Below are 27045 nucleotides of genomic sequence, written 5' to 3'. Positions count from 1 at the left end.
ACAAGAAAGTGGCAAAATCAATTTTGTCATAGGAGACAATTTTCAAGGTAAAACATTTTCTTTGTGACAGTCTTTACAAAAAGATGACATTTTAAATTATTAATTGAAGTTTTAATATCATTCTTTCTAGCATTAGAGAGCCCTTTCATATTAGTGAGCCTGAGGGTGAGGGCAACTATTCCTGATTCTCAAGTGAGGGCATTAGCCAGAAGTGGTCTTTGCTCTAGAACCAGCATTAAATAATTAGGAACTCTCACAGAAATATTATACTATCATTACAGAATCTGTCATTCTTTCTCCAGGAAAAATATGCCTCCTGATGCTTAGTCATGAATTAGAACACCCACCCCACAGTGAAGAATTCTATAATTCTTTCAACTCATATCACTTTAAACAGATAGCCAGATGATTGCATTAAAAATCCCAAATGGGAGGTCCAAGCCAGAACAATCAGGCAAAAGAAAGAAATAAAAGGCATACAAATAGGAAATGAAGAAGTCAAATCCTCTCTCTTTACTGACAATATGATTCTATAACTAGAAAACTTTAAAGAGTTTGCCTAAAGGCTCCTGGAGCTGATAAGCACCTTTGGTAAGGTTTCAGGTTACAAAATAAATGTACAAAAATCAATAGCATTTATATACACCAAAAACCTTCGAACTGAGAGTCAAGCCAAGAATACAGTCCCATTTATAATAGCTAAGCATACACACACACACGCACACTACTTAGGAATATATTCAACCAAGGAGGTGAAAAATCTACACAGTGAGAGTTACAAAACACTGCTGAATGAAATCGGAGATGTCACAAATGAAAAATTGTTCCACGCTCCTAGATTAAAAGAGTAAATATTGTTAAAAATGGCCATACTGCCCAAAGCAATCTACAGATTCAATGCTATTTCTATTAACTATGAATGTCATTTTTTACAGAATTAGAAAAAACTGTTATAAAATTCCCATGAAACCAAAAAAGAACCTAAAGAGTCAAAGTTATCCTAAGCAGAAAGAACAAAGCTAGAAGAATCACATTACCTGACTACAGTAACCAAAATAGCATAGTAGTGGTACAAAAATAGACACATAGACCAATGGAATAGAATAGAGAATCCAGAAATGAAGCTGCACACTTACAGCCATCTAATCTTTGACAAAGTTGACAAAAATAAGCAATGCAGAAAGGACTCCCTATTCAATAAATAATACCATGGTAACTGGCTAGCTATATTTAGAAGAATTAAACTGGATACCTCGCTTTCACCATATAAAAAAATTAATTCAAGATGTATGAAAGATTTTAATGTAAAAATGCTAAAACCATAGGAATTCTAGAAGAAAACCTGGGAAACATCATTCTGGATATTGGCCTTGGGAAATAATTAATGACTAAGTCCTCAAAAGCAATTGCAACTAAAACAAAAACTGGCAAGTGAGACCTAATTAAACTAACGAACTTCTGCACAGCAAAATAAATTATCAATAGAGTAAACAGGCAACCTACAAAACGGGAAAATATTCATAAACTATGCATCTGACAAAGATCTAATATCTAGGAGGTCTAATATTAGACCTCGTTGCAATTCTATTACTGAACATATACACAAAAGAAAATAAATTGTTCTACCAAAAAGATACAGGCTAGTATGTTCATCACAACACTATTCACAATGGCAAAGACATGGAATCAATCTAGGTGACCACCAATGATGGACTGGATGAAAGAAAATGTGGAACTTGTACACCATAGAATACTATGCAGTCATAAAAAGGAATAAAATCACGTCCTTTGCAGCAACATAAATACGTTATCATGTAAGAAATTATCCTTAGCAAATTAATGCAGAAAAAGAAAATAAAATACCACACATTCTTATACTAAAGTGAAAGCTAAATATTGTGTACTTATGAACACAAAGGTGGTCACAATAGACATGAGGAACTACTGCGGTTGGGAAGGGAACAAGAGCTGAAAAGCTAACTCCTGGATACTATGCTCACTACTTAGTTAATGGGATCATTCCAATCCCAAACTTCATCATCACACAATACACCCAGCTAACAAACATCCACATGTACCCCCAAAATCTAAAATAAAAGTTAAAATTATAAATTATAAAAATAACACATATTCTGACATAGTATTGATTTTAATTTAAAATATGTAAAAATTCAAACATTACAGAAGAAACATGGGACCTAATTATTTGGTTGGAGTCAGGCTTTTATTTGCCTTTCCTGTTACAATAATCTAAAAATTCTAAATGTAAAACACATATAAGATGATAATCAGTTCAAATTAAGTCATGTTGACAATATTTTTTGCATAAGTATAAAAACTAAAATAACACACCTCAAACTTTGAACAAAATAAAATTTGCCAATCCCTTAAGTTGAAACAAAAATAAATCAATTTTAACCATGACCGGTACAGTAAACATCCATTTGACATGTGGTGTTTATTATGATACTGTATCACTTTGTGTTTACATTGCTGATAAAGACATAGCCAAGCTTGGGCAATTAAAAAAAAAAAAAAAAAAATATGGTTTATTGGACTTACAGTTCCACAAGGCTGGGGAGGCCTCACAATCATAGCAGAAGGCAAGGAAGAGCAAGTCACATCTTATGTGGATGGCAGCAAGCCAAAAAAAGAGCTTGCACAGGGCAACTTCTGTTTTTAAAACTATCAGATCTCATGAGACCCATTCACTATCACAACAGCATGGTAAAGACCCACCTCCATAATTCAATCATCTCTTACTGGGTCCCTTCTACAGCATGTGGGAATTATGGGAGCTAAAAGACGAGATTTGGGTGGGAATACAGAGCGAAACCATATCATTCCACCCCTAGGCCCTCCCAAATCTCCTATTTTCACATTTCAAAACTAAGCATGCCTTCCCAACAGTCCTTCAGAGTCTCAACTCATTTCAGCATTAACTCAAAAGTCCACAGTCCAAAGTCTCATCCAAGACAAAGCAAGTACCTTCTGCCTATGAGTCTGTATAATCAAAAGCAAGTTAGTTACTTCCTAGGTACAATGGGGATACAGGCATTGGGTAAATACAGCCATTCCAAATGGGAGAAATAGGCCAAAACAAAGGGGCTACAGGCCCCAAGCAATCCAAAATCCAACAGGGCAGTCAAATCTTAAAGCTCCAAAATGATCTCCGTGACTCCATGTCTCACATCCAGGTCACGCTGATACAAGAGGTGAGTTCCCATGATCTTGGGCAGCTCCACCTGATAGTTTTGCAGGGTACAGCCTCCCTGCTAGCTGCCTTCATGGGCTGGCATTGAGTGTCTGTGGCTTTTCCAGGTGCACAGTGTGAGCTGTCAGTGGATTTACCATTCTGGTGTCTGGAAGATGGTAGCCCTCTTCTCCCAGCTCCACTAGGCAGTGCCCCAGTAGGGACTTTGGGCGGGGGTCTGACCCCACATTTCCCATTCACATAGCCCTAGCAGAGACTATCCATGAGGGCCCCACCCATGCAGCAAACTTCTTCCTGGGCATCCAGCCATTTCCATACAATTTCCGAAATCTAAGTGGAGATTCCCAAGCCCTAATTCTTGACTTCTGTGCACTTGCAGGCTCAACACCACATGGAAGCTGCCAAGGCTTTGTGTTTGCACCCTCTGGAGCCATGGCCAAAGCTCTACATTGGCCCCTTCCAGCCACAGCTGGAGTGGCTGGGATGCAGGGCACCAAGTCCCTAGGTTATACACAGCATGGGGACCCTTGGTCTGGCCCATGAAAATATTTTCTCCTAGGCCTCTGGGCCTATGATGGGATGGGATACTTTGAAGACTTCTGACATGCCCTGGAGACATTTTCCCCATTGTCTTGGGGATTAACATTCCACTCCTTGTTACTTATGCAAATTTCTGTAGCCGATTTAAATTTCTCCTCAGAAAAGGGGATTTTCTTTTCTAGTGCATTGTCAAGCTGCAAATTTTTCAGGCTTTTATGCTCTGCCTCCCTTATAAAACTAAATGCCTTCAACAGTACCCAAGGTACCTCTTGAGTACTTTGCTGCTTAGAAATTTCTTCTGCCAGTTGCCCTAAATCATCTCTCTCAAGTTCAAAGTTTCACAACTTTGGCAGGGCAAAATGCCACCAGTCTCTTTGCTAAAACATAACTAGTCACCTTGCTCCAGTTTCCAACAAGTTCCTCATTTCCATCAGAGACCACCTCAGCCTGGATAGTCCATGTCACTATCAGCACTTTTGTTAAAGCCATTCAACAAGTCTCTAGGAAGTTCCAAACTTTCCCACATTTTCCTGTCTTCTGAGCCCTCCAAACTATTCCAACCTCTGCCTATTACCCAGTTTCAATATCACTTCCACATTTTGGGGTATCTTTTCAGCAGTATCCTACTACTGATACCAATTTACTGTATTAGTTTGTTTTCACACTGCTGATAAAGACACAAGCTTAGGTAATATAAAAAAAAAAAAAAAAAAGAGGTTTATTGGACTTACAGTTCCACATGGCTGGGGAGGCCTCACAATCACGGCAAAAGGCAAGAAGGAGCAAGTTACATCTATGGATGGCAGTAAGCTAAAAAAGAGCTTGTGTGGGGCAACTCCCATTTTTAAAATTGTCAGATCCCATCAGACCCATTCACTATCATGAGAGCAGCACAGGAAAGACCCACCCCCATAATTTAATCATCTCTCACTGGGTCCCTCCCACAACACATGGGAATTATAGGAGCTACATATATGATTTGGGTAGAGACACAGAGCCAAACTATATCAGATGCTAAATAAAGAACATGGAAAAGTAGCTAAACAGATGTTGACTGGTGTTATTCATAACTAATAGGCAATACATAAATAACTTCCAAGTTATATTTCTATATCTTTGATTCCCAGGGCCTTAAGGAATGACCAATAATCACACTGCTCAAGGTGTGACTATGTGAAATTTAACCTGGCCAATCTTTAATGCTAGAATAAGAGTCTGCAAACTTAGCTGAGTCCTGAAAACATATAAATTAGAAGAGTTTGTCTACTTCTAATTAGTTTAAAATTAAATTGTAATAAGATGCAATAAAATCAGTTATTTTATGTTCTACATCTATCATAGAGAATACAAATAATTTTACAATAAAGTTTTCATATGTTATTTTGTCATTTTTAATACTATGATATTTATTGCTCTTTTCAAAGGATAGCAATCAGGACATTCAAAAATAAATCCAGATATGTTGAATATTCTTGGATCTATGTAGTTACAGGTTCTGAATAAAAATGCAAAAAAAAATGTATATCAATAACTAACTTATTATACTATTCCCAGATTCTGAATTCTGGATAGTAGTATGGAAAACATATAACATTCAGAAATGAACTGAGAAACAAAATAAAACAGCAAGAGCAATAATGAAAAGGAATGATGAATTTTTTTTTTCTAAAAGTATCACTTATTTTTGGCTTTGCAAAACTTTCACGCTTGGTGTTGAATCTAAGAGGGGATAAAAAGAGATGAGAGTCAGTGAGAATAAGAAAGAAGAGCAGGAAAGACCCTAAAAGATCCTGAAAGGAGGAAGCAGGGGAGAAACATCAACTGCCTCACTAAATTTGTCTAGCTCAGCAAACTGGTTGAGCCTTGCATTTCTTTCATAAAAGGATTTGTTTTTAGAAATCCACATTTGAGCAAGGAGAACCTCTGACCTGTACAAGGTAACGTAAATTTTCCTCTCCCTGCTCTTCTTCACTAAGCACAAAAATAAACCCTGAAATAATGCACAAGATAGCAAAAACAGAACTAAAAATGGTGTAAATACAAAGGCAAACTAGTTAGAAACTCAGGATTGGAGAAACAGTATAGCAGCAGGGCACTGTATGTTGTCCCAGCCAACAGAATAAAGAGACCAAAGTCACAGAACCTCAATCTAGCAGCAGAAAGCAGCCCAGGTGCGTCCATCCTTCCATAGGATTGAGTAGGAATCTTGCCAACAATTCCAGGCAAACCCAATTCATCTGGCAAAAGGGAGCGATAATTACCCAAAGCAATGCACTCCTTCCCTTTCCTCCCCTCCTATGCCAAGAGCCATAGGGAAGCCTATGCGTAGGTCACCAGCAAGGGGAATTCCTTGATGACAAGTTCATGCCTGGGAAGTTTATTTTATATGCCACAGACAAAACTGTCCTTCCAGTCAAAAGCACCTGGAGTGGGAAACATGATTTTTCCTTGTGGGTCAGAGACTCCTTTTCCTCCACTTAAAGGCACCAGGCATCTCAGACTGAGAAAATCTGCTTCGACTGCCACCTCAAGCATCACTAGCATGGACCAGTGAGAGACGCTGTGACACAAGATAAAGCAAGCAAACCAAAATACCATGACAAAGAGTCTGAAAATTAATTGCCATTAGGACTACAGCCAACAAAGGCACACCAGGGCCTGTGTGCTAAACCTAAACAAGTGAATGAATACTAAGAAAATAAATAGATGATTGATAGACAGATGATAAACAGAATCCAGATTATAAAAGCCAAATTTTCCAGAATACAAATAAAAATCACCTATTATACTAGGAATCAGGAGAATCACAAGATAAATTTTAAAAACTAATAAACTGATATAAACGCCAAGGTTAACCAGATGCCCAAATTGTCTATTAAAAGTTATAAAGCAATCATCCTGAATATAATTCAGCAAGTAATCATAAATTCTTTTGAAATAGATTTTAAAAATAGAAAATTTTAGCAAAGAAATTGAAGTTATAAAAAAGAATAAAATTGAAATTATAGAACTGAAAAAAAACAATAACAGAAATTATTTTAAAAAACGGATTCAGTGAATAGGCTCAAATAGCAGACTGGAAACAATAGAGAATATAATCATTGAACTTGAGGACTAATCAATAGACTTCACTCAATCTGAACAGCAGAACAAACAGATTAGAAAAAAAATTAACAGAGCCTCAGGTGGGGCAATAACAAAAAGTCCACATATATACATTAGAGTTGCAGAAGCAGAGGATAAACAAAGTGGGCTTAGAGTATTCAAACAAATAATTCTGAAAACTTCTCAAATTTAGCAAAAGTCATAGACACACATATTCAAGAAGCTAATCAAACTCTCTATAGGATAAACCCAAAGAAATCCATGTCAAGACTTAATATAAGTGAACATCTGAAAATGAAAAATAAATAAAACATCTAGAAAGCAGCCAAAAGGAAGTCCATATTACCTATTGAGGAATAGCAATTTCAATAACAACAGAAATTATCTAAAACCATGCACCAGATAATGTGGCAAAACAATTTTCAAGTGCCAAAACACCTGTCAACTAGGAATTCTATATCCAGGGAAACTAACCAGTTGGATGAAGGAAAACATATATTTTCCCTTATGAAAGAAAAAAAAATGTATATATATATAATAGAACTATCCTTAATGGCTAAAGGAATTTCTAGAAAAAGGAAGAATGCCAAAACCTAAAATGCAATAAAATAAATAAATGGGAAAAAAAAATCTTGGAGAAAGAAATGGCCAACCAGAATAAATAAATAAATAAATAAATAAATAAATATTTTAAAATGACAATAAATTTTAAAAGACCATGAAATGAAAGCTACAAAGAAAGAAATAAGAAAATAACAAGGACAAATACTGGTATAGAAATGCAAAAGAATCATTAACTGTGATAAAATGGTCAATTCATATTACCATTTGTGGGATGCTTTTATTCATATTTCTTGGGAGGTGCATTTCTGAGTCAATCAAATGTTAAGCAAATCTACTGTCAAACCATTTTGTCCTTTATATTAAAATATGTAAAAATTAAAAAAAAAAAGAAAAAGAAAGAATGTGATGAAGAAACTTGGAGCTTTGGTGTATTAGTCCATTCTCATGCTGCTAAAAAGAACTGCCCAGTAATGGGTAATATATAAGGAAAGAGATTAATTGACTCAGTTCCACAGAGCTGAGGAGGCCTCAGGAAACTTACAATCATGGCAGAAGGGGAAGTAAACACATACTTCTTCATATGGCAACAGGAGAGAGAAATGAGTGCTGAGCAAAGGGGAAAGCCCTTTATAAAACTATCAGATCTTGTGAGAACTCATTCACTATCTTGCGAATAGCATGGGAGGGAACCACAACCAAGATTTGATTACTTACCACTGAGTCTCTCCCACAACAAATGGGGATTATGGGAACTACAATTCAAGATGAGACTTGGGTAGGGACACAGCCAAATCATTTCACTTCACCCCTGGCTCCTCCAAAATCTCATGTCCTCTCATTTAAAAACATAATCAGGCCCTTCCAACAGTCCCTCAAAGTCTTAACTCATTTCAGCATTAACCCAAAAATCCAAGTCCAAAGTCTCATCTGAGACAAAGAAAGTCCCTTCTTCCTATGAGCCTGTAAAATCAAAAGCTAGTTAGTTATATTCTAGATATAATAGGGGTACATACATGGGTAAATACACCCATTCCAAATGGAAGAAATTGGCAAAAACAAAGAATCTACATGTCACGTGAAAGTCCAAAATCCAATAAGGCATAATTAAATCTTAACACTCCAAAATGATCTCCACTGACTCCGTGTCTCACACCCAGGTCACACTGATGCAAAAGATGGGCTTCTACAGACATGGGGGCAGCTCTGCCCCTGTGGCTATGCAGGGTACAGTTTTCATTGGCTGGCATCGAGTGTCTGAGGTTTTTCCAGGCATATAGTGCAAGATGTTGGTGATTCTACCATTCTGGGGTCTAGAGGATAGTGGTTCTCTTCTCATAGCTCTACTAGGCGTGCCCCAGTGGGGACTCTGTGTATGGGTTCCAAGCCCACATTTCCTTTCTGTACTACCGTAGCAGAGGTCCCCTATGAGGGCCCCACCCCTGAATTAAATTTCTGCCTGGACATCCAGGTGTTTCCATACATACACTGAAATCTAGGCTGAGGTTCCCAAATCTCAATTCTTGACTTCTGTGCACCTGCAGGCCCAACATCATGTGTAAGTCACCAAGGCTTAGGGCTTGCACCTTCTAAAGCAACAGCCTGAGCTTCACCTTGCCCCCTCTTAGCCACAGCTGGAGTGGTGAGGATGCAGGGCACCAAGTCCCAAGGCTACACAGAGCAGAGGAACTGGCACACAAAGTCATTTTTCCCTCCTAGACTTCTGGGTCTATGATGTGAGGAGCTGCCCTTAAGATCTCTGACATGGCCTGGAGACATTTTCCCCATTGTCTTGGTGATTAACATTCTGCTCCTTATTATTTATGCAAACTTCTGCAGCAGGCTTGAATTTATCTTAAGAAAGTGAGTTTTTCTTTTCTACTGCATGGTCAGGCTGCAAATTTTCCAAACTTTTACCCTCTGTCATCTCCAGAACGTTTTGCTGTTTAGAAATTTCTTTCACCACATACCCTAAATCATTTCTCTCAAGTTCAAAGTTCCACAGATCTCTAGGGCATGGACAAAATGCTGCCAGTCTCTTTGCTAAAGGATAACAAGAGTCACCTTTGTTCCAGTTCCCAACCAGTTCCTCATCTCCTTCTGAGACCACGTCAGCCTGGACTTAATTGTCCATATCACTATGGACAAAGCCATTTAACAAGGCTCTAGGAAGTTCCATACTTTACCACATCTTCCTGTCTTGAGTCCTTCAAGTCTCTAGGTAGTTCCAAACTTTCCTACATTTTCCTGTCTTCATCTGAGCCCTCCCAGCTGTTCAACCTCTGCCTGTTACCCAGTTCAAAATTCACTTTCATGTTTTTGGGTATCATTATAGGAGCACCCCACTTTCTGTGGTACCAATTTACTATATTATTCTTCTCATATTGCTATGAAGAAATACCTAAGACTGGGTAATTTATAAAGGAAAGAGGTTTCATTGACTCACAATTCCACAGGGCTGGGGATGCTTCAGGAAACTTACAATCATGGCAGAATGGGAAACAAACATGTCCTTTTTCACATGGCAGCAAGAGAGAGAAATGAGTGCCAAGAGAAAAGGGAAGACCCTTATAAAACCATCAGATCTAGTACGAACTCACTCACTATCACTAGAACAGCATGGGAGGAACTGCCCCCACAATTCAATTAACTCCACTGGGTCCCTCCCATGACACATGGTGATTAAGAGAGCTATTTAATACAATTCAAGATGAGATTAGGGTAGGGACACAGCCAAACCATATCATTTGTTAAGCAAAAAACAACAGAAATAGCAGAAATATAAGTAAATACAATGGACGATCCTCCTTATAAGTTTTCTAAATGAGTTGTGATGTTAGCAACAAAAATTATAACACTATCTATACTGATGATATTTAAAAGGGGGGACCTTTACACTTAGCTAAAGGGACCTAAATAAAAATAAGGTTTCCACACTTCACTCAATATGGTAAAACACTAACACCATTTACATTTGTGTTGCAATATCTTAATACCTAGCATAATCACTAAAAAGTATCACTTACAGGGTACATACATTAAGCCACATCTTTAGTTTTCAAGATCTCCATGACAACTCTAAGTCCTATTTACGCCTAGTATATATGGTTTCTTTGTGGTTCAAATGAAACTTCCTTCTTTACTAAAATTTTCAGAGGTAATCCCAATATCTGAAAATAAGTGAAATTCTATGAAACCTATAATATGCCCCCCTTGCTTCAGTGGTATTGCATGATAATGTAAACTGCTATCAATGATTCCTACATGTCCTATCTTCCCAACCAGTTTGGAAACCTTTAAAAAATAATTGTGGAAAATGTCTTTGTGAATCCTTCGTGCTTATTATGGTTTGAAGCATACACATAATCTATATTTAATAAATGTGTGATATTAAGGAATGAATGGATGCCAGTGTTTGAGTGGAACTTTAATAGTATCTAAAAAACATCTCAAATTCAGGGATGAGAAAACTGAGGCCACAGGATTATTGATAAGAATATAGAGTTCAAGTAGAAAAGTAAATAATGTAAAATGAGTAAGACTTTAACAGTGAGATAGGATCTCAGCAGGGTACCTAATCATGGTCCAGCTACCCTTCATTGTGGTAATGTCGGACCCAGCGGAGGCTGGGTAGGAGCTGTGGCCTTGGTGTAAGTCCTACTGTCTGAGACTTAGAAGAGGCTGAAAAACTTGGATCATTAAATAAACATGACAAAATCAAAAAAGAAAAGGACCAATTGTAAAGCAACAATTTCTTCTGTAAAAAAGGTTAGCATATACTGTTAGTTTTTAAGTGCCTTATACACAAAGGATGTTATAAAGATGATGTTGTGTATCATGTTTCAAAAGTACCTTTATCAACAAATCTTCCAATTTAGTTATAAATGAAACTGGTTGAATTTTGGGGTTCAAGTGTACAGGGCGGTGACTACAGTTAACTACAGTAACTATAAGTACTCAATTTTGTACCTGAAATTTACTAAGACTGTATGTTCTCACCATAAAATAATGTAACTATATGATGTGATGGATGTGTTTATTAATTATTGTGATAATCATGTCATCTTAAATATGTATATCAAATTGTCATATTGTAAACCCTAAATGTATATAATATTTAGTTTTCAATTATACTCAATAAAAATAATATAAACCAGCATATTTACAATTATTTTGTTCACTTAATCTAATATTAGATAATACATTGCATTATTCTTCAAAAGGTAAAGTAGTATTAATTTTATATATGATTGTCCTCAAAGGAAATAATTTCCTTCCACCACATAAGCTATATTTATGAGTGATGAGATGTAAATAATATGGGTAGAAATATGATTTTAATCAAGTACCTATCACATCAAATTTCCCAAGAGAGAGGCAATAAAAGAAGAATGAGGACACAGAAACATTCATTTACATAAAAAAGTGATGATCAATATATAAAGTAGACAAAAGAATAAGTAAAGTATTTGCTGAATGCAAAAGGAAATATTGGAGCTAATATTCAATCCTTCTGAAGTTGGAGTGGATGCAGATTTCTGTTTTACTTCTATTGAAGGGACTGATCCAGAGCCTAACTTATAAAAGATGCAGCTCACAGTACTCATGTTTCCAGTTTCATGATGTGTTAAAGAGGTACACAAATCAAAGCACAATGAGAAAGCCTTGGAGCAGAAACAGTCACATATCTGCCTTTGGATAAATAGATACACAGTAATTGTGGGTTATATGTTGCATCAGGTTTTCCGCTGAAATTAAAGACAAATGACATGATGTTCTCTGAGAAATAGCAAATAAGAAATTGAATTTAAGACATGATTTTTAATATCTTTAATTAAATGGGTTCTTTTTACATTTTTCATATACTTTGATCTCCAAATCATTCAGAAGAATTGATGTGCTATAATATCATCAGTAGGGGTGAAGAAAAGCCACTCAAAGACCTCCTCCCTCACCTGTACTATAGATATTTTTAAAAAGCTACCTAAATAATTTCTTGCAGTAACTTAATTTTACTTTATATTGAGAGTGAATGGCTAGCATGAGAATTTTATGTATCACTCCCTTTCTAAACATGGTGTTTATTACAATCAACCTTAAGCGAGAGCTTAGATTTCTTTGGGTAGAAGTTGGTACTTGCTGAAGAAGTCTGCAATGAAGGAATGCTAGCTACCTCTCTGCCTACCAAACTGTAAGCAATGCCACACAGAAACAGAATTCTGCCAAACAGGCATTTGCTAACTATTTGGTAATAAGTATTTACTTATTTGGTAATAAGTATTTATTACCAATTTGGCATAAAATGTTGTCTTCTATCCCATTCTGTTAACTGAATAAAGTTCCACGTTATCTTTTTAACTTTTGTAGTCACCAGATCTCATTAATTGTTCATTTAGGGCAAATACCCAAATCCAGAGAAAAGATGTGTGTGCCTTAAAGGCTGGGTGGGATCAAGCAATTAGAATCCCAGTATTACTTGGCTGGCTTAGGGGCCATTTAGGGATTCAGCCTGTAGCATTAACGTCACAGGTTGGACATAGAAGCAATCGTGCATAGGGGGAATTGCCTACAAAATATTTTACCCAACTATGTATGTAAAATTTTCTTAATGTCACCAAAGAGAGCCCATTTATAAAATCCATCATGCTAAGTAATAGGTCATCACTTCAAGAATAAAAATCCTGTTTTGACATTTGTCATGCTAATTAGCTAAGTGAGATAGTTGATGGAACTACATGAAATAAACTGCTCAGAATGGCTCCTTCAGAAGTTATGTTCCTCCTGATTAGAACCATCCTAAACCCAAACACCCTAATTTCCTGATTAAAACCTAGGTAACTAACACATAATTTCACACTGTGGATGCTGGATCATCAAAAGTTAAATTATGCAAGCTATAGCAAAAATTTTAAATTTCAAAAATTAAAATATAATTTTACCCCCAGATATGGCATGTGATCACTGTTAACATTTTGACATTCAACAAACACACACAAACACACACATATTTTGGCATATACAAATGCAAATATAGTTAAACATGCACACAAATATAAAAGTAAGCACTAAGTGACCATACTTTTCACCATCCTATGTTTACAAAGGATGTCATATTAATGTGTAAATGAAATTTTGCTATCTTATGAGTACCACCTGTACTTACAGGGGCTTGAGCTCTCTTTTGAGGATTCATCTTTGACCCCATGATTTCTGGAATCCCTAGGGGTTTGTCACATGGCATCCATTTTCATTACTCTGCTCTTGCTATTTTCTTATCATTTGACTTAGACTATTTACCTTACAGGTCTATTAATTCTCAAACCAGAATTCCCACCAGAGGGCTCATCTGGCCAACATCCTAATCATCTGAGAGGAAACTGACTGATTGGTCAGTTGACTGATGGTTTCACTCATCCATTCGTTAATTAAATTTGCAAATGTTTATTCATCTCCTACTATGGTGCATGTACTGTTCCAAGCCCTGGGGCTGCAACAGAGAAGAAAGCAGAAGTACATTCATTGTTTTCTGAAGCTCACATTCTGTTGAAATTGGGGAAGGTATGGGAGATGACAATAAATAAATAAAACAAGCATCATCTTACCCAGCAGCAAGTAATAAACAGAAAACCTAAAAGAAGGAAAGGTAATAGGAAGTGTTGGGATTAAAAGAGTTGCAAATTCAAATTCAAATAAGGTGACCAAGGGGAACCATACAGAGATGAGGCTTAAGTAAAATCCATTAGAAAGATAGGGAGTGAGGCACGTAAAATATCTTAGAAGCTGGATGGAAAATCTGTGTACAAAGGCGTGTCCAAAGCACATGTGCTGTGTTCACAGAATAGCAAAGAAGTACGCATGTGGCTGGAGCAAAATGAGCTGGGAATGAGTACAGAAAGATAAGGGCCAGAGAAATTGGGAGCCAGATTACACAAGACCTTGCCAGCCATGGAGGACTTTGGCGTTATCTAGATGGGATGGAACCATTTTCATCAGAGAAATAATATTTGCGTGATTACCTTAAGAAGATCAATTGAGCTTCTCTGTGAAAATATAAAGAAGAGAACAAAGGCAAAACAGAGAAATTTCTGGACTAAGAAAGCAAAAGAAGATGGTAACATAAACTCCATTGTGACAGTGAAAGTGGAGAAGAGTGACTGCATAATAATATAATATAGTTTGAAGGAAGAATCAATGAATTTACCATTAGATCAGATAAATAACTTGAAAGGAAGGAAAGAGTATGTTTGATTTCATTGTTTTTGCTGCAATTTTAAGATTGGACTTACCATTCACAGAAATTGAGAATGCTGTATTTAAAGACACGAGACTGTGAGATTACCAAGAAAGGAAGGAAATGCAGATAAAATGAGAAGTTCATGAGCTTAACCTGTGCAAAGCCAGGAAGATGAGAAGTACCCAGTAAAGAGGATGGAGAAGGAACTGCCAGAGAGCTGAGAGAAAAACTGGGAGAATATGATTGTCTCCTCTCTATCCATGCCTTCTCATTCATTCCCCAGAGCACAGCTGAGATCAGGTTTTAATGTGTTACGCACCTTTGCTAAAAGTGCAATGATATGAGAATGCAAGTTACAAACAAGGGTGAAATAAGAAGGGCTACATTACCTGATGGATGCACATGAACTCAGGTGCAAAGTTATCCTTATGGGGAGCTAAAGTTACTGTTACCTAGCACCCAACCCACCTGTATACAGGACAATACACTTTTTCCCCATTGAGCAAAAACTGAAGCACATCCAAACCTCCTGAAAATAAGACCAGAGAGAAGGTGAACCCAGAGAGGGAAATGAATTGCATTATAATGTCAGCCCAATGCTTGAGTCCAAGACCTCATTTCTTAAAAGTCAAGATATATCTTGTCCCACATTGATTAACAGCAGAAGTTGATTCTTTTATCCTCCATCTGCAGACCTTCATATATGGGCATCCTTTTAGAATAGTTGTTCAGAATACAACGGAGGGCATTCACTCATAAGCTCATTCATTTTAACAGGGTAAAAGTGTTGTCTTCTGTTTTCCCATTCTAAATTAAATAATAAAAGGAAGGAAATGCCTTTGAGTGTCAGTGTTGCTCCAAGCCCTCGTTGTGTTGTGTTTAATATCACCACATGTAGATACCACTTGTTCAGACTGGGCCTATCCTCATTGAATCCTTCATCCAGACTTTTATGAAGATGGCAACTTAACTTCAGTCCTGCAGTTAAATGACCTTTGACTTCAGTCCCTTGACTGCTGATATCCTGTAAGTCACATCACAAACATCCTCACGGGAACAAGCCAAACTCTGCAGCTATAAATTCATACCTAGGAAAGACACCTTTCTCCCCCGGGAACATAGTCTTCATCAGTACATCTGCATACCTTTGAGGGGAATCACTTTTTGGAGAGGCCCTTAGTAAAATTCCTCTTTATAGGTGTAAGCCCTCTTAATATACACCATATGCTTAATGTTTTATCTTTCCTCTTTCATTGGAAGAAAAGCATTATTCCTGGTAAGTAAATACATTTTTTGCACACCTTTTTAAACAAGAACAAAATGCCTTATTGTTATAAATGAGCATATAATGTTTGGAAAGCTACCATGAGAAATCACTTTTCAAAACTCAAGCCAGCATATTGTTTAATGTTACTTCTAAAGTGCATCCATTCATTCATTAACTTATGCCAGGTACTCTTCTCAGCGCGAAGATAATGCAGTTACCAAAACAGACAAAACCTGTTTTCCCTCCTAAATTATATTTTAGTAGAGAAGGGAAAGTGCCAGGAATCTGTCTCCAATGAGGTACTTGTTGTCTGAGTGCAACTCACAACACCTAAAAATAGATGGAGAGAAAGGTTATTCACTGTAGTCCTGGCCCTGGCTGAGTTAAGGAGATATGAGCAGTGGGATAACGTCCTTTCTCCCTCTTGAGTGTTATGGTGATAGGCTCCTGGTGCCCTAGCAGGGAACTGAAACCCTGACAACTGCGACACTAGTGGTAGGTCCATTCATGAGACCCCACCTTTGTATCCAGCCACTTGGCCTCAGTAGGCAGCAAAAAGAAAACAGCCACTCACAGGAGCTCAACCGTTAGAGACTGAAGAAAAGAAGCTGAAGACTCTGGACAGGAGCTTGAAGGAATGGAAGGGACTGTGCCAGAAGACAGCAGATGAATGTGTAGTGGGCACCAAGGGCGTGGCATCATCAAGGCCCTGTGCATTATCATAATTTATCTGTTGCAGGGTGAAGGCCAAACAAAGATAGGGGAGAGTTGGTACTTCTGTCACACATAAAACTCAACTGAGAAAATACCTGAGAAGGACTCTATCCAAACATCAAAAACTCAGAAAGGAAACCTGGAATCACCCAGAAAGGAAACAGTGAGGGTCCCACCCTGGACTGGGCGGGTGGGAGGCATAGAAAGGGGTGATGATTTCGTGTTTGGGAGTCCATATAAATGCCAAATAAGAATTTCTAACATGAGAAAAGACATATGGCAAGGACATTTTCAGAATATTTTAGAATTAACTGAGCAAAAATATCAAAGCAAAACCTCAGATGTTAGGCTACAAAGAAGAGGAGGAAGTAAGTGTTTCAAAGTTATCCTAGAGCAGGAAAAAAGAATCCAGGAAGTCATCTTAAAAAGGCACTGAATTTCGAGGCTGAGAGGAAGCTGCGGAAAAGCTGTCATCATGTAAATAATTGTTTTCCCCCCACTCTATAGTAAGGAAATTCATGTATGATTATGAACACAGGGAAAGAGAAGGTAATCAGTAAGAACAAACAGAATGCCTGTGTACACATGATCTAAACAAGAGCACCTCTGAGAGTGAAAGGGGGCTCTTGTTTAGATGGTAAGGTAATGATCACCTTAGCAAAAGGGACTGTTTCTGGGCAATCTGGATGGATGGCTAATCAACCAAAATACTTACACACACACACACACACACACACACACACACCCCCACCACATGTTTAATCAAATAAAGTGCTCAGAATGGTCCCTTTATTTTTCCTGTTTCATTTGGGAGAAAAAGATGAAGATGACAAATTGGTACTGTTAATTATTATTCTTGGTAAGTAAACAAGCGTCTTGCACACCTGTTTAAAGAAGAAAAAATTGCTTTATTGTTATAAATGAGCACATAATGTTTGGAAAGTTATATACATGTATATGCACATACATGTATATACATGTATGTATATGTAATGTACACTATATATATATATCTATACACACACACACACACACACACACACACACACACACACATATATGTAGCAAAATGAATTAAAGAGCTACATTAACCAGCCCTACCCCCACTCCTAAAAAAGGATGTGGAAGACCAAAGCAGCATCTGTGAGCAACAAGGTAAGAACAGAGAATAAAATCAAGTATATTGGGCTTCATACATACTGTGAGCAAAAACATAAATTCTATTCAGAGGCAAACTGTTACATGGGCTTAAAAAAAAACTCTTTATAAGAACTACATTGAAAAGAAACTATCAATAAAGAAAGGCTGAAATAGTAGGATGGGCAAATAGATATCAAGAAAATTAAAACAAAAGAAGGTATAAAACAGAATAGTAAAATTAAACAAAATAAAATTAAAGTTTCAGAAGCACTAAACATGATAAAGAGACATCATATAGTGAGCAAATAACACGCACCTTGAATTGAAGGAAATACAGCAGTCACAATACCCAAAAGAGGAGAGCAGTTGTGTACATAAAACATCAACTCTTGTCTAAACAAAGAGCACTCAGGAAAAATATATCTCTAGAAGGAGATTTTAGTACAGCCCTTTAGAAATCTGGAATAGTACAATAAACAAAACTGAATTAATAGATAAATAGACCCTTGAAATGTGTGAATGAGTATGCACCTACTTTAATGAGTCTATGAAATGTTCAAAAAGTTAACATACTTTGCTACAAAAAACAATTTAACAAAGTACACATTTTTCAGTATAATTTCTTTGGTGGAATCCAATAAATTAGAAATATGTAATATAGTTCAGATAAAATATAATAATAATAACCTCGTTGACCAAGCAAAAAATACATGTGTGTAATATAAAGGTGACAAAATAGATTATTTTGATATTTGAAAACTTGCTCCTAAATTATTATGCATAAACAAATATTCATACTATAAGTACTGTGCTCAGAAGGGAACTTGTTCAAGGCTCTATAATTAAAGAATAAAAATTAAAAATAAAAGCAATGGCACTTAAACTAAGAAACAAATAGAAAATAAATAATAAATTAAACAAAAAGAAGTAAATAAAAGGGAATAAATAAAGCCAGATGTAGAAATTGATAAAATAGATTTTTTTCTTTTTCTGAGACGGAGTTTTGCCCTATCACCCAGGCTAGAGTACAATGGCACAATCTCGGCTCGCTACAACTTCCTCCTCCCAGGTTCAAGCAATTCTCCTGCCTCAGCATCCTGAGTAGCTGAAATTACAGGCACATGCCACCATGCCCAGCTAATTTTTTGTGTCTTTAGTAGAGAAGGGATCTCACCATGTTGGCCAGGCTGGTCTTAAAGTCTTGAAATTATGATCTGCCCACCTCAACCTCCCAAAGTGCTGGGATTACAGGCATGAGCCACAGCGACTGGCCAAAAAAAAATAGATTTTTATTTTAAAAATGTAGAAAGGATTAATGTTCTCAAAATCAAAAGCTATTTGTAAAAAGCAAGAGAAATTCCACAGAATGAAAGAAAGTATTTCCAAACTATGCATCTGACAAGGGATTAATATCAAGAAAATATAAGAAACTACTCAACAGCCAGAAAACCCCAAATATCCCAATTTTAAAAATGGGCAAAAGACCTTAATAGACATTTCTCAAAAGAAGACATACAAGTAACCAACAGGCATATGAAAAAGTGTCCAAAATTACTAATCATCAGGGAAATGCAAAACAAAATCAGAGATATACCACCTCACCCAAGAGTTCAAGACCAGCCTGGGCAACACACACACACACACACACACACACACACACACACACACAGAGACACTAGAAAAATTAGCCAGGTATGGTAGCTCGCACCTGTGGTTCCAGCTACTTGGGATGCTGAAGGAGGCCGATCACCTGCACCCAGGAGAGGAAAGCTGCAGTGAGCTGTGACTGTGCCACTGTACTCCAGCCTGGGCAACAGAGTGAAACCCTGTCTCAAAAAAAAATTGTTATTTAAAAATATAGTAAATTACTTTTATGTATCATTAAACATTAATTTGCTCTTTTATTCCTGTAATCAAACTTAGTTACGATGTTTTATGCAGACATTGTTTCTTGTGCTATTATTCTATTTGAGATTACTTAGTTTCTTGAATCTGTAATTTTATATACTTTTTCAAATTTGGGGTATCTTTAGCAATTAGTTATTAATTACTTATTTTATTATTTTCAGATTCAAGTGATTCTCTGGCCTCAGCCCCCTGAGTAGCTGGAATTGCAGGCACCTACCACCACACCTGGCTAATTTTTAAATTCTTAGTGGAGGCAGGGTTTTACCATATTGGCCAGGCTGGTCTTCGTTTCTCCTGACCTCAAATAACCTGCTCACCTTGGTCTCCCAAAGTGTTGGGATTTCAGGCCCATGCCCAGCCTATTCTATGTAATTTATAGATTGTTTTTAATGCAATTATATTCTTTCTTCTATTTTTGTTTTCACTTTCTATTAATCTTTACCTGTTAAATGGTTTTCCTTGATTTTCCAGCCTTTCTTCTTTTACAGAAACATTCAAATATATAAAATGTCCCTTTAAGTAACACTTTTCTTCATTCTACAGTTTTCATTCATCCTAATTTCTTCAGAAATGTTTGTTTACTAATACTCTGTCTTTGGGTCTAATTTATCCTTCACTTCCTCCTACAATTTTGTTATTTTAAAAAATTTCTGAAGGTGGTTTTCAGTTATTTTCCAGTCTTCTTAATTTTTGGTAATTTTTGTTTCTGTCTTGTTACTTTATGCTATCTTTTATTACTGTAAATATTTCATATGTAAATCATTTATTTACTCACCTCAATATCTACAGTCCTTGGGAATCTAAATCTGTTTATTTTTCCTAATGACTCACATATAGTAACTGGATTTCTTATGTTTTGGGGGATATTTGACTATTCATATTTAATTAAATTAATTCTTAGAAATCTGTGGAACAAAATTGGCATAATTTACCTCATGAAAAAATAAATGCACTTGCTTCTGTGTGGTTCCAGATTATTGATTGACCTGACACTGTATTGTCCAGTTATTTTGGGTAAATATTGGTGTCCTAGAGAAACCAACTGTATTCATCTGCTTAGCCTTCCTTAAACAATTAGCCTGGGCAGCTTAAATAGCAAAAATCCATTTTCTCACAGTTCTGGAGACTGTGGAGTGTGAGGTCAAGGTCTGGCAGGGCCAGTTTTTGATGAAGGCTGTCCTCTTAGCTTGTAGACAGCCACCTTCTTTCTGTATCCTCACAAGGTAGGGTGAAGTATGGAAAGAGAGATAGGAACAGAGATGCAAAGAGCAGTAGTGCCCCTGGGACCCTCGCACCCTCTCGTCTCTTCTCATAAGGGATTTAATCCTATTGGATTAAGGTTCCACCCTTATGACCTCATTTAACCTTAATTACTTCCTAAAGGTCGTGTCTTCAAATACAGTCACACATTGGTGCTTCAATGTATGAATTTGGGGAATGGGTGGGACACACAATTCAATCCATAGCACCAACAGACCATTGCTGTGGGCTGAAGCTTCATGTTTTAATCTCAGTGCTGAAATTCATCTATGCCTCAAAGACAGTCTTGAGTTTAGCATTTACTAACTACTTTCCATTCTCTTAGCTTACTTTTTTCTTGTCGTTTGCTTCTTTTCTCCCCGGGACATTTACTTCGCTTCTTTATGAGCCTGCATATACTATCAAGAGTATGTTTTTTCAGTGTATTCAAGAACTAATTATATTGTGCTGGGAGTGCTTTTCAGAATATTTTGTTGGTAGTACTGCTGAAAGTAGAAGAGTTACAGCCTGTTGAAAGCTTAGAGGATGCATATGTAGTCTAATTTGAACTGTTATTGGTTGATGTGGAATGTTATTCATAGTCCAGCCTATTTCCCTCATTTATTCTGCAAGCATTGTAGTGATTCTTAATTCTGTAGTCACTAATCATTCAGAGAATATGATAAAAGTTACCAAAGTCATCTCCATAAATGCATGCATATGCATATGTGATCAGTATTTTGCATGTAATTTCACAAAGGTTGCAGGCCACTTGAAGCCCATCTGTGTGCCCTTTATGATTCCAGGTTAAAAGAGACTGGATGAGACAGCTAATAAAGTTTATAAAATTATCTTAAATGATGAACTTAAGGAATATGTAGGGTCAGTATGTAAAAGGGAATAATAAACTTGTTACCTCCAGGTTCTAATAATGGTTTCTTAATAGGCAAAGTAGAGGTCAGCAACAATTTGGATTCTTTACATATTAAATCATGCAGGTTGGATTCACTTTAGTATATATGATAATAAATTCAGGGAAGAACAATTTTATCCCCCTGTGTTAGGCAAATAAGCATCAAAGTCATTCATGTGCCAAGCCAGATTTTCATACCAAGATTCAAAGCTGTAGTATTGGCATTTAAGGGACTGATTTGGGGGGTAAATCAGAGAGGAAAAAAAAAAAAACTAAGATAGTTTGCTTGATATCCTAATGGATCGCCTTCCATTTAGCCAAAACCATAATGCTACCATCAGGAGGCAGGTAAGTATTTCTTCGTCAAGGGCTTTGATAATGGAGGCAGCAGGAAACAGATCAAGGCATAACAAAACAGGTTGTAGAAATCACTAAGACAGCACTGGTTGTGTGTGGCCAGGAGGCTCTACTATCAGTCAGGGAAGGAACAGTAGACTTGAAGCCAGTGCTGTGAGAACCTCCTGAAGGGATCCTTAGGAAAACAGCACCTGAATTGGCTCAGTTCTGGGAACTATGACTATACATCAGTATGTTCCCATTTGCAGGTTTTTGAATCGGGTGTGTGTTGTAAGGAACTTATAATTATGAGACTATAGCTTATGAGTGATTTATTGCTTATGTAAATTACAGTACATTCAAGACTACCTCTTGAATTTACTTGTATTCCAATATGCCTTTTTAAATGGGAAAATATTTCAAAATACAACCTAAAAAGATGCTCTTAGGTGCACGGGCCTCTGGAGTTGGAATGCCAACATTCAACTCCTGGCTCCACTACTTCATAGCTGCTTGGCTTGGTAAGATTTAACAAAACTGAAGCAACAGCTATGAGTAGCAGATGTATTTTTTGTAATACAAGCAACTTAATTTTATTCTAATAATCAGTCAATGACTGAATAACATTACCAGGTCAGTGATACGAAGTATATGAAAAATACAATTATAAATCTAAGCATGATGAATTTTGAGGAATATTTATGTAACACCCAGAATTAGGTTATCATGCAGTGAATTTTCAAGCAAATGGACTCCATTATATTATCTTAATATTATAGGTAACAAAAAGACCCTGTCAGGGTTAGGCACCGTCAGTGTGTATATACCCACGCTAGAGGCTTAGATGCTAATTGACTGAAACCACCTTGCAAAAATTATAACAATTAGAAAATTACGGCAGTGAAAAAGATCTGACAGACTCCATCTTGCCTTAACCTCCAAACTGCCCTTGTTCATTCCTGGGCATAAGCTGAGCTAACAATAGGAAGAATTTAGTTTATAGTTTAATTTTGAAACAAAGATGGTAGCTCTTTCCAGACACAAAGAGACCAGATGACCTTTGTAAAACTCACAAATTAACCTGGAACTAGACAGTCTTTATAAAACTAAAAATTAGCTACAAACTTAGAAATTATGGTTCAGGAGTCATGCAGCCAGAAGCCACAAGATTCTTAACCTTCTCAATTGCTCCTATGGATAACATCGCTATTATAAAACCTAATACTGTGTTTGAGATATTTTTCAGACCTTGCATTCTGATGCACCAGCTGGAGCTAACTAGGCTGATAATCTGGCTCTACAAGTTCTAGGATCTCACGCAGGAACAGGTGACAGCAAAGAGAACTCACTTTGACTCCCTATGATTTAATACCAGGCCAACCAATCAGCACTCTTCACTCCTTAGCCCCCTACCTGCCAAATGATTCCTTAAAAATTCCAGTCACCCAGTAATAGGATTATAAATCGTTCTGTTACAAGGACACATGCATACGAATGTTCATTGTGGCACTGCTTACAATAGCAAAGACTTGGAACCAACCCAAATGCCCATCAATGATAGCCTGGACAGGGAAAATGTGGTACATATACACCATGGAATACTGTGCAGCCATAAAAAATGATGAGTTCATGTCCTTTGTAGGGACATGGATGAACCTGGAAACCATCATTCTTAGCAAACTGACACACGATCAGAAAATCAAACACCGCACGTTCTCACTCATAGGTGGGTATTGAACAATGAGAACACATGGACACAAGGAGGAGAGCATCACACACTGGGGTCTGTGGGGGGGAACTTGGGGAGAGACAGCAGGGGGCGGGGAGTTGGAGAGGGATAACATGGGGAGAAATGCCAGGTATAGGTGATGGGGAGGAAGGCAGCAAACCACATTGCCATGTATGTACCTATGCAACAAACTTGCATGCTCTTCACATGTACCCCAAAACCTAAAACGCAATACAATATATATTTTTAAAAAATTCCAGTCACTAAATTTTGGGGAAGCTGATTTAAGTAATAATAAAACTCTAGTCTCCCATTTAGCCAGCTCTGTGTGTATTAATCTCTTTCTCCATTGCAATCATCTGTCTTGATAAATTGACTCTATGTGGGCAGCAGGCAAGAAGAACTCATTGGATCATTAGAGTAGTACTGTACTGTACATGCATAGTTGTATAAAAATACTTTTTGTGTTGTCTTAATCAATAGCAAATTATCTCAAATCAGAGCAACCGCAAGACTTACAGAGGAGTGACACTTCATAGAATACAAACAAAATCTCTACATTAATACTTTAAGACAATTGAAATATTATTTTATATTAAATGAAACTAAGAAGGGATAGCATCATAAGGATTTCAGGAGCATGGAGTGGGATGTTATGGAAAGATAATAGTGAGGAAATCTACTCTTACATTTGAGTGATTCAAGTTATTTTTAAACAAAGTTTGGCGACTCATCTGCCTTATGAACATAGGAGAGCAAGGAACATTCTCTGCACAGTGTGAAGTTCCTCTGTCTTTCATATTTCTAATTCCAGGCAGCATGCTGTCTGCCCCAAAGAACAGGAAAACAAATGCCAAGCTTTAATCAGAGTGGTGTGGGCTGTGTGGGGACTTTCAGATCATTTGCCCATTGCTAACAATGTCATGCAGATTCCCATCAGAATATCAAGGCCTAGACCTTTGCCCTGGCTGCAAAGGGAAGGTTGCAAAACACTGAAGAGCAGCAGTGCTGGATTATCTTAACATTCTTTCTCTATGTTCAGGAAAAGAAAAAAGAAGGTAACAATTTCAATCTAATTCAATTCTCTAATGAAACTAGGAATTAGAATCTCTGTAGTGTTAAGCTAATCTTTTTCAAGGGTCTGGCTTTTTTTTTTTTTCTCCTTTTTATGTAACTGTATCTTAGTAACACTGATAGCCCAAAGGTATCCAAGGAATTGAAAAAAAGTATCTATTAGTTAGAGAAATAGTTAAATTCCCTTGAACCTTAAAAAGCTGCCTTTTAATAAGGTTCATTGTTTTTGAAATGCTAAAGCACTAGTTATTTTTAACAACAAAATATTTGATTATTTTACTCTGTCTATTCTTTGGGAAATTCGAGGGAGATGTCTTAGTCAGAGGCCTCTGAACCAGAGCAACTCCATCTTGCATAGGAGCTGGGTAAAATGAGGCTAAAACCTATTGGGATGCATTTGCAGATGGTTAAGGCATCCTAAGTCACAGGATGAGAGAGATGGTTGGCACAAGATACAGGTCATAAAGACCTTGCTGATAAAACAGGGTGCAGTAAAGAAGCCAGACAAAACCCACCAAAACCAAGATGGCCACAAGAGTGACCTCTCGTGGTCCTCACTGGTACACTACCACCAGCGGCACGACAGTTTACAAATGTCACGGCACTGTCAGCAAGTTACCACATACAGTCTAAAAAGGGAAGTAGCCTACCCCTTGTTTAGCATATCATCAAGAAATAACCATAAAAATGAGCAAAATAACAAAAAAAAAATAACCAAAAAATGAGCCCCTGAGGGCTGCTGTGTCTATAAAATAGCCATTCTTTTATTCCTTTACTTTTTAAATAAACTTGCTTTCACTTTACTGTGGATTTGCCCTAATTTCTTTCTTCTGTGAGATCCAAGAACCCTCTCTGGGGGTCTGGATCAAGACCCCACTCCTGTAACATTTTCACTGCTTGATATTAAGACTCGAAACCTCTATTTCTCCACAGCACATAACTTTGAATTCTAATATCATGAGTTTTGTGGATGTACTATGTCCCCTATGATGTTATAGTTCTTGTCTCCCAACACTATTATTGGAGTCCTATTCCCATTGAAATGCAACTTATTTTTTCTATTGCCAAAGGAAAATTGCAGCAGGCAAGTACAGCAGGCAAGGGAGATTCCATTCAAGGTGATTTTGATAGGGGTGAGAAACTGAGTTCAATTCAACTGAATGAAACAGTTGAGAGGTTTTTAAGTGCTGGCGTGAATTCATGGGAAAGTCCTGTAGGACATTAGGGTGAAGGCTGGTCATTGTGATTGGGCCATCTCTGGTTGCTATTTGCTGCTTATTAGAGCTAGGCTTCTCCTTCACACAGAGACTGGGAGATGGAAGCCACATCTTCCCTGATGATTCCATTTCAGGGAAGGCTCCCAGGTCCTTCAGAAAGACATTCTGGTGTTGTAAAATGATCATCAAGCTTTCAAAAAGAATTACATCTCAAAGGAATTTCCTCAAAGGGAAGAATTTAGAGTTTCAAACTTTCTAAAATAAATGTCCAACAAGAGGAAGATCAGGTGCCTATAGTCAGAAAGAAACCTTTTTAAAGTTTAGCCACGGTAAGGAAAATGTTAAAGCCTTTTTAAATTTTTATTCTATTTTATTTATTTATTTATTTATTGAAATAGAGCCTCTCTCTGTGGCTCAGGCTGGAGTACAGTGGCATATTTTGGCTCACCACAACCTCCACCTCCCAGATTCAAGCAATTCTCCTGCCTTGGCCTCCCAAGTAACCAGGACTATAGGCATGAACCATCACACCTGGCTAGTTTTGTATTATTAGTGGGGACAAGGTTTCGTTATGTTGGCCAGGCTGGTCTCAAACTCCTGGCCTCAAGTCATCTGTCCATCTTAGCTTCCCACAGTGCTGGGACTAGAGGCATGAGCCACCACACCAGACCAGGCCTTCTTAATCACTACAGCCACTATGAGATAAAAGAAATTCTGCTTCAGGTAAATATGTCCATTTCTGTGTGCTAAAACTTTAATTAAGATGAAGTAGTTTAGGAGATGTTATAGGTTTGAGAGATAACAAAATAAGCTTCCAAATATTTCAGTCCTTTATAATAAATTCAAATGGAGTA

Source organism: Sapajus apella, unplaced genomic scaffold (assembly GCF_009761245.1).
Source record: "Sapajus apella isolate SASKATOON/1434 unplaced genomic scaffold, GSC_monkey_1.0 scaffold30, whole genome shotgun sequence".
NCBI lineage: Eukaryota > Metazoa > Chordata > Mammalia > Primates > Cebidae > Sapajus > Sapajus apella.
This window is presented reverse-complemented; position numbering follows the sequence as displayed.